This window comes from Tachypleus tridentatus, chromosome 8, assembly GCF_004210375.1.
Source record: "Tachypleus tridentatus isolate NWPU-2018 chromosome 8, ASM421037v1, whole genome shotgun sequence".
Taxonomy (NCBI): Eukaryota; Metazoa; Arthropoda; class Merostomata; order Xiphosura; family Limulidae; genus Tachypleus; species Tachypleus tridentatus.
In genome coordinates, this window is record NC_134832.1 from 65515306 (window position 1) to 65522502 (window position 7197).

Sequence of the window (7197 nt, forward strand, 5' to 3'; positions counted from 1 at the left end):
TATTAACGAATCTATACTAAAGTAAATTAAATAATCCTTAAAACACAAACAATTAATTAGTCTTTAGCTGATGTTTGTTTAACAAAATAATGTATTTCTCTTCACTATTTCATTTCTGTAGTGCACACTTGAGTATGGAAGATATAAAAATACTAGAAATAAACGTTATTGATGTTGAAGTAAAGCACAAATAAATGGATTTTAGTGTTTAAGTCCTCTGATATGCCGCTGTGCCACTTGGGAGAGTGGGGGAGGTGCAGAAGTAAACGAGCACAAAGCTTTGTACTATCATATCGGTTTGTGTTTTTCGTGAACGCTCCAGAAGAAACTGTAAAGCGAAACTTTGAGTGTCTGATTAAACAAAAACAACTGATGTTGTAAGGTCGTTTGTATCTAGTACTAATATTTTAACTTGCTTTACGATTTACCGGTGAGATGAATTACAGCTAAGCTTAGAAAGTACTGTTACGTGTCCTAAGCCTAATCTATCGTTTTATTTATGATTGTTATTTATTGTTTACAATTCTACAACTGTAGACTGCATGGGAGAGAATTCGCGTGAGATTCGAGTTTTAGAATCAACAGTACTTTAAAATAAAAGGTAATAGTGTATATTTGTTTTCACACTTATTTCGTAAGTGTACTATGATTTGTATTCAACGTTTACAACCTGCGAGTTTGTGATATTTTGCACAAGACTAGTTGTAGTACAGATTACACCACTAATCCCTAGTATAAAACTTTAACCTTACAATTTTAATTTACCAATTTTACTATATCTAGGAATTATTTTGTTATTTAACCCTAATAACTAAAAAATATAATATCATACAATATTAAAAAATGTATAAAAGTATAAGTGTATGTGTATTTTCTTATAGCAAAGCCACATCGGGCTGAGTCCACTATAAGAGCTTAACTTTCCAAATTTCATCGTCTCTCTCTCGTAGCGGTAGTCAAAGCGTATTGAACCTTGGACAATTCAAAATATTTCACTACGAAACTAAGGGTAACTGTCTACTTACATTTTATGCTTTTTCTCTTATTTTATTTTACTGTTTCCGGTTATATGCTGTTAGAATATAATACAGAAGCAACTCGCTAATCATGAATTATAAAATTTTAAATCTGATGTCCGTGTAAGGAACATACTGTATACATAACCTAGTCATCAGATTCTAAAATTTTATATCTAGCATCTTTTTATCGATCGCATGCTATAAACAAAAACTACTCCACAATAAATATGCACAAATAGCAGAAGGTTACTGAATCTTAAGATATGACTTTCTCTAATTTCAGCATTATAGTGTTTGTTTTTAGAATTTAGCACAAAACTACACAATGGGCTATTTGTGCTCTGCCCACTACGAGTATCGAAACCCAGTTGCAACCCCTACGAGTACTGTTATGTATTATAATTTATCTGAAACGAGTTTCCGATTTATTATAACCGGCAATTTTAATTTTAATTTAGAAATTAATTAAATGTTAATATGTATCAATTTTATGATATTTGCCAACCAGGTTGATGCATACAATTTTCTTTCTTGACAAAAATATATTTTAATATAAATAAAAACAATTTAATTTTTAATAGCGGTTGTTACAAATGATTATCTGTATACAAACATTTTAAAATCTCACAGCTAGTATTCAATCTTCCATAAGGTCTCGATATTTGATAAAACACAAAAACATGATTAATCAATTATGAAGTATTTATTTTGGATGTAAGATGAAAAACTGTGGTTGTGTAGTCATTACACATTCATAATTTATCAACATTAAATGCTTATTATAAGAAATCGCGATTTTATTAAGTCAGAAATTCTTGTGTTAACTGATTACGTATCTAGGAATCTTTATTTCACTTTTGTAATTGTGATAACTTTGTGAAAGTCGTTTTGTTTTATTGTGACAAACATAATTTTTTTTTTATAAGTTTCTGATAATTTGTTGTTAAAATCAAGATTTATGCTGTTATTGTTGTAAAAGTTGAGGCTTGTGCTACTCTTAAAGTTTACTAAATAATGTCATGGTTTCTTTGTAATACGTTTGATAAAGCAGTATATACCAGCTCTTTTTAGTTTAAATAAAAATTAGCACAGTAAAACATTTAGCTTCATTTTTTCATACACTACACAGGCGTTCAGTTGATTTTCAAAATCAACCGACAGCATATGTAATAATCTGTGATATTATCATTAAAAACCAATTGGTCAACATATTGGTTCAATGTTTTATATGTATTAATGCATAAAAAAAAACTTGAATTTGCTGAACTCGTTCAAATAATGTGTACTCCATTCACATAACGAGCGCATTCTAGCTGACGTCATGCTTTTTTGTGCAGCTGATATAGCAGTGACCTCCGAACTCTAATTTCTTACCAAAGAAGTTAAAAGTTAAAACGTGTTTGCGTTGAAAATTTAAGGCGACAAAATAAGCTAAAAGTGTAACATAATATATTTAAGTACGTCTTTGGTAATATATTTACTCTCTTTTAATATATGATTAAAACGCAACTTGTAAAAATATTATGATGCGATTTGGTTTTTCACACTGTCTCAACTTTAATTTGCTAATAATCTAAAATAAAATATGAATTTGTTTGTTTGTTTGTTTGTTTTTGAATTTCGCACAAAGCTACTCGAAGGCTATCTGTGCTAGATTTAGCAGTGTAAGACTAGAGGGAAGGCAGCTAGTCATGACCACCCAACGCCAGGTCTTGGGCTACTCTTTTACCAAAGAATAGTGGGATTGACCGCACATTATAACGCCCCCACGGCTGAAAAGGCGAGCATGTTTGGCGCGACTAAAATATGAAGGTTACAAAGTATTTAAGCTAATATGGAATTAATTGTTAGAAATTTTTTAAGCTATGATAAAGAATGGATATGAGATAAAACATTTTGTAATAGTTGTTTGTTGTTAAGCCCAAAACTCTATAATGGGCTATCTGTGCTTTTTGATACCAGTACAGAAACCAGAATTTTTAGCGTTATAAGTCTTCAAACGTACCGTTGAGCGAATGGGAGGTTGGGCGAAGGGTCTCTTTGAAGGTAACATTTCTTATTCAAGACAAATTGCCAGAGGCACGTCTGACACATAGTTTACCTAATGTATTTTACATTTGTTACAAAATTCTGTTAACTTCTAATATATATATATATAAGACTATGAGAAAATATGGAAAAAATACTCGTTTTTTTGTTGGTTTTTTTCAATTAAAGATGTATTTAGTTCTGGTAGCGTTTGTTTTGTTAGTACCAAAGAAATATTTTCATTTGTTAATGTTGTGTTTTTCATGCTTTATTATTCCATCTTCTAATTAGAAGAACAACTGAAGGAATCCTGGAAGTTGAGAGTTCAGGTATAGGTTTTCTTGCTAACCATATTTACTGATCTTTTCTCAAAATAGGCCGATTTGCTCATCAGTCAATATCAATAAAAGTATGATTCCATGAATATTATGGTAGTGAATTAAAGTTATACATCCATAATTTGAATATTGTATTAAATCATCTGCATTAAAAACCTACAAATCCCATAAAAAAACAAAGTAACTTATAAACTTTTTTCTTTGAAAGTTTTCGTTACTCTATAGGACTGCTATCTGCGCCAGCCGTCCCTAATTTAGCAGTAAAAGACAAGAGGAAAGGCAGTTAGTCATCATTACTCATCGCTAAATTCTTGGGTTACTCTTTTACCAGCGAATAGAGGGAATGATCTCTCATTATAACTCCCCCACAGCTGAAAGGACGATCATGTTTGGTAGGACAGGGATTCAAACCTGCGATTTTCAGATTGCGTGTCAAGTGTCCTAACCACCTGGTCATGCTTTGCTAATCCTTTAATTAAAATAAAAATAATTACAAAATTCCATATTTCTGTGGGTTTTTGAGCATGCAAGATGTTTTAGTATTGATGGCAAAGGTTTGGCATCTACAACTGGACTGGAAATGAACATGTGTCAATCAAGTGAGTGATGGAATAGCAAACAGAGAATACGCTGTTACTGCTATTTTTTTTGGAGTCTGATATACATAAACGGGGAATACGCTGTAACTGCTATTTTTTGTAGTACTCTAATATACATAAACAGGGAATACGCTGTAACTGCTATTTTCTAGAGTACTCTAATATACATAAACAGGGAATACGCTGTAACTGCTATTTTCTAGAGTACTCTAATGTACATAAACAGGGAATACGCTGTAACTGCTATTTTTGAGTACTCTAATGTACATAAACAGGGAATACGCTGTAACTGCTATTTTTGGAGTACTCTAATGTACATAAACAGGGAATACGCTGTAACTGCTATTTTTGAGTACTCTAATGTACATAAACAGGGAATACGCTGTAACTGCTATTTTCTGGAATACTCTAATGTACATAAACAGGGAATACGCTGTAACTGCTATTTTCTAGAGTACTCTAATATACATAAACAGGGAATACGCTGTAACTGCTATTTTCTAGAGTACTCTAATGTACATAAACAGGGAATACGCTGTAACTGCTATTTTTTGGAGTACTCTAATGTACATAAACAGGGAATACGCTGTAACTGCTATTTTTTGGAGTACTCTAATGTACATAAACAGGGAATACGCTGTAACTGCTATTTTTTGGAGTACTCTAATGTACATAAACAGGGAATACGCTGTAACTGCTATTTTCTGGAATACTCTAATGTACATAAACAGGGAATACGCTGTAACTGCTATTTTCTGGAATACTCTAATGTACATAAACAGGGAATACGCTGTAACTGCTATTTTCTGGAGTACTCTAATGTACATAAACAGGGAATACGCTGTAACTGCTATTTTCTGGAGTACTCTAATGTACATAAACAGGGAATACGCTGTAACTGCTATTTTCTGGAGTACTCTAATATACATAAACAGGGAATACGCTGTAAATGCTATTTTTTAGAGTACTCTTTCTCTTGCATATGCAGGTACTTTTATTCTAGCATCACATAATCCTTCTGTTTTCGTTTTCAAGAGTTGACTTCTATTTAACATGAATATGATTTATATCAATCACACCACCTTTTCTGCGATCTCTAACCTCTTCTTCATCTCCATAACAGAAGTTTGATTCCCCTCGGTGAACTTGGCAGATAGCCCGATGTAACTTTGTTATAAGAAAACACACATACACACACCCTCTTCATAAACAAGCTGAATTACATTTGCTCGAAATCAAATGTCAATATCTTTCTAATTCTTAAGGTAATAAAACACCACTTTTCTAGATATTATGAATTTTGTGATTGTGTTTTCTATTGACTGGAGTAGGTCACCACAAATCTTATTTTATGAAAGATAACGGTACTTATTAGGAATTGATACAATCTTGAACCTTTATTTTTAAGCTAATATGCCATCGAAACAACTTTTATCAGATGAGTCTAGACTTTGTGAACTGAGTATTGAAGAAATTATGAATTTATTTTTATTTTATTATTAATACTATTCACTTCAGACATTCATATTAAACATTTATATGGTTCATTTTTGGTTTGGTTTGAATTTCGCGCAAAGCTGACCCTAATTTGGCAGCGAAAGACTAGAGGGAAGGCAACTAATCATCACAACACTACCGCCAACTCTTGGGCTACTCTTTTACCGACAAATAGTGGGATTAACCGAAACATTATAGCGTACTCTCGGCTTTAAGGGCGAGCATGTTTGGTGGGACGGGGATACATAGTTCAGTTATAAACATATAATATTCTTTTTCCCAAATAAATATGTAACACTCGAGTAATCAACTCAGTTACATTCCTGTTTGTGAATCGGATATGCGAAGCTAATGTAAATATGTATATATATATATATATATATATTACCAGTAATTATCAACTGTAAAACGAACCTAGAAAACATAAAAAAACTAAATATTACGTGTCATATTAAGCTGTGAACATAAGATATAGTTCGAAAATAACATAACTTTGTCTAAACTATCTTTACATTAAAGTATATCACAACAAATTAAAATGGAAAGAGGAACTAAAAGATAATAGATAAAATAGCTTATCACGAAAAAGTACAAAATATATCACGTTTTTCAATATACTGTGTTTACACCAAGCTGTTTTTCATCTTGATTATTTTATAGCCTTTTGATCTATAAATGCCCAAATAGTTTTTGAATAAGTACTCCAAATGAGAAGTTGCAACGTACTCTTATGTATACATATTATAAAATAACGTTATATCTCATTGTTTTTGCATTGCAAAGAACAACATGCATATTGCTCTGTATTTTACTTTTCGCTTTATCAAGAATTAAGCTTCTACTTTTTTAATTCATTTCTGAGAGTGCAATGCAATTTAATAGAAATTTAATTGAATCTCCTCGTTATTAATAATTTTGCAAAATGAAATAACATATCTTTGTAATTTCGTAAGTTAGTATAATCATTTGATAATTAAAATGTTTGATCTTTATACAACAAACTGCAGAAATGTTGAAACTGTCAAATCTGAATTTCATTTCAAGTGAAACATTATTATTTTCACAATCCATTAACAATCAAATGTGAAAAAAGAGACTCATCATTTTACTAGTTCTTTAAAATGCTTTGAAAGTATTCACGCAAAACAAAAAACATAGTTATTGAGTATTAATACAGATATTTAACTAAAAAAAGGGTTATAATACTCTGGATTTTTATGAAAGATCCTTGTAGTGTATCACTTCTTTTATCGAACTGCTTTAGAGACAATTAAAAACTAATCAATCGCGTTTTCTTTCTAATACATTGTCTTTCGCAGTGTTGTTAAAAATTTTCACAACAATCATATCTGAACAGAATATCAGTTTCTGTAATTAATGATATATGTTAAAGTTTAAATAATGTCTCATAAAACGGTTTACAAAGCCTGAATCAAATTGAATATTTTGTTTTAAATATACCAGCTAAGGGCTAACTTTAAATTTTTTAAAAATTAGTTTAGGATGTGGAACAGTCGAGATGGACGAACGGGTCCCATGTTGTTCCAAAGCGTTATGTTAACTATATATTTCATGAAGATAGCGCTTACTTTCATTTAAATGTTCAGCTGAACAAAAATGTGTAAATATTTACATATATATGTGTAGTTTTACGCACTAAAGTGTTCTACAGTTTTATGAAATATTCATTTTAACTTTGTTTTTTTACCTTCTGCT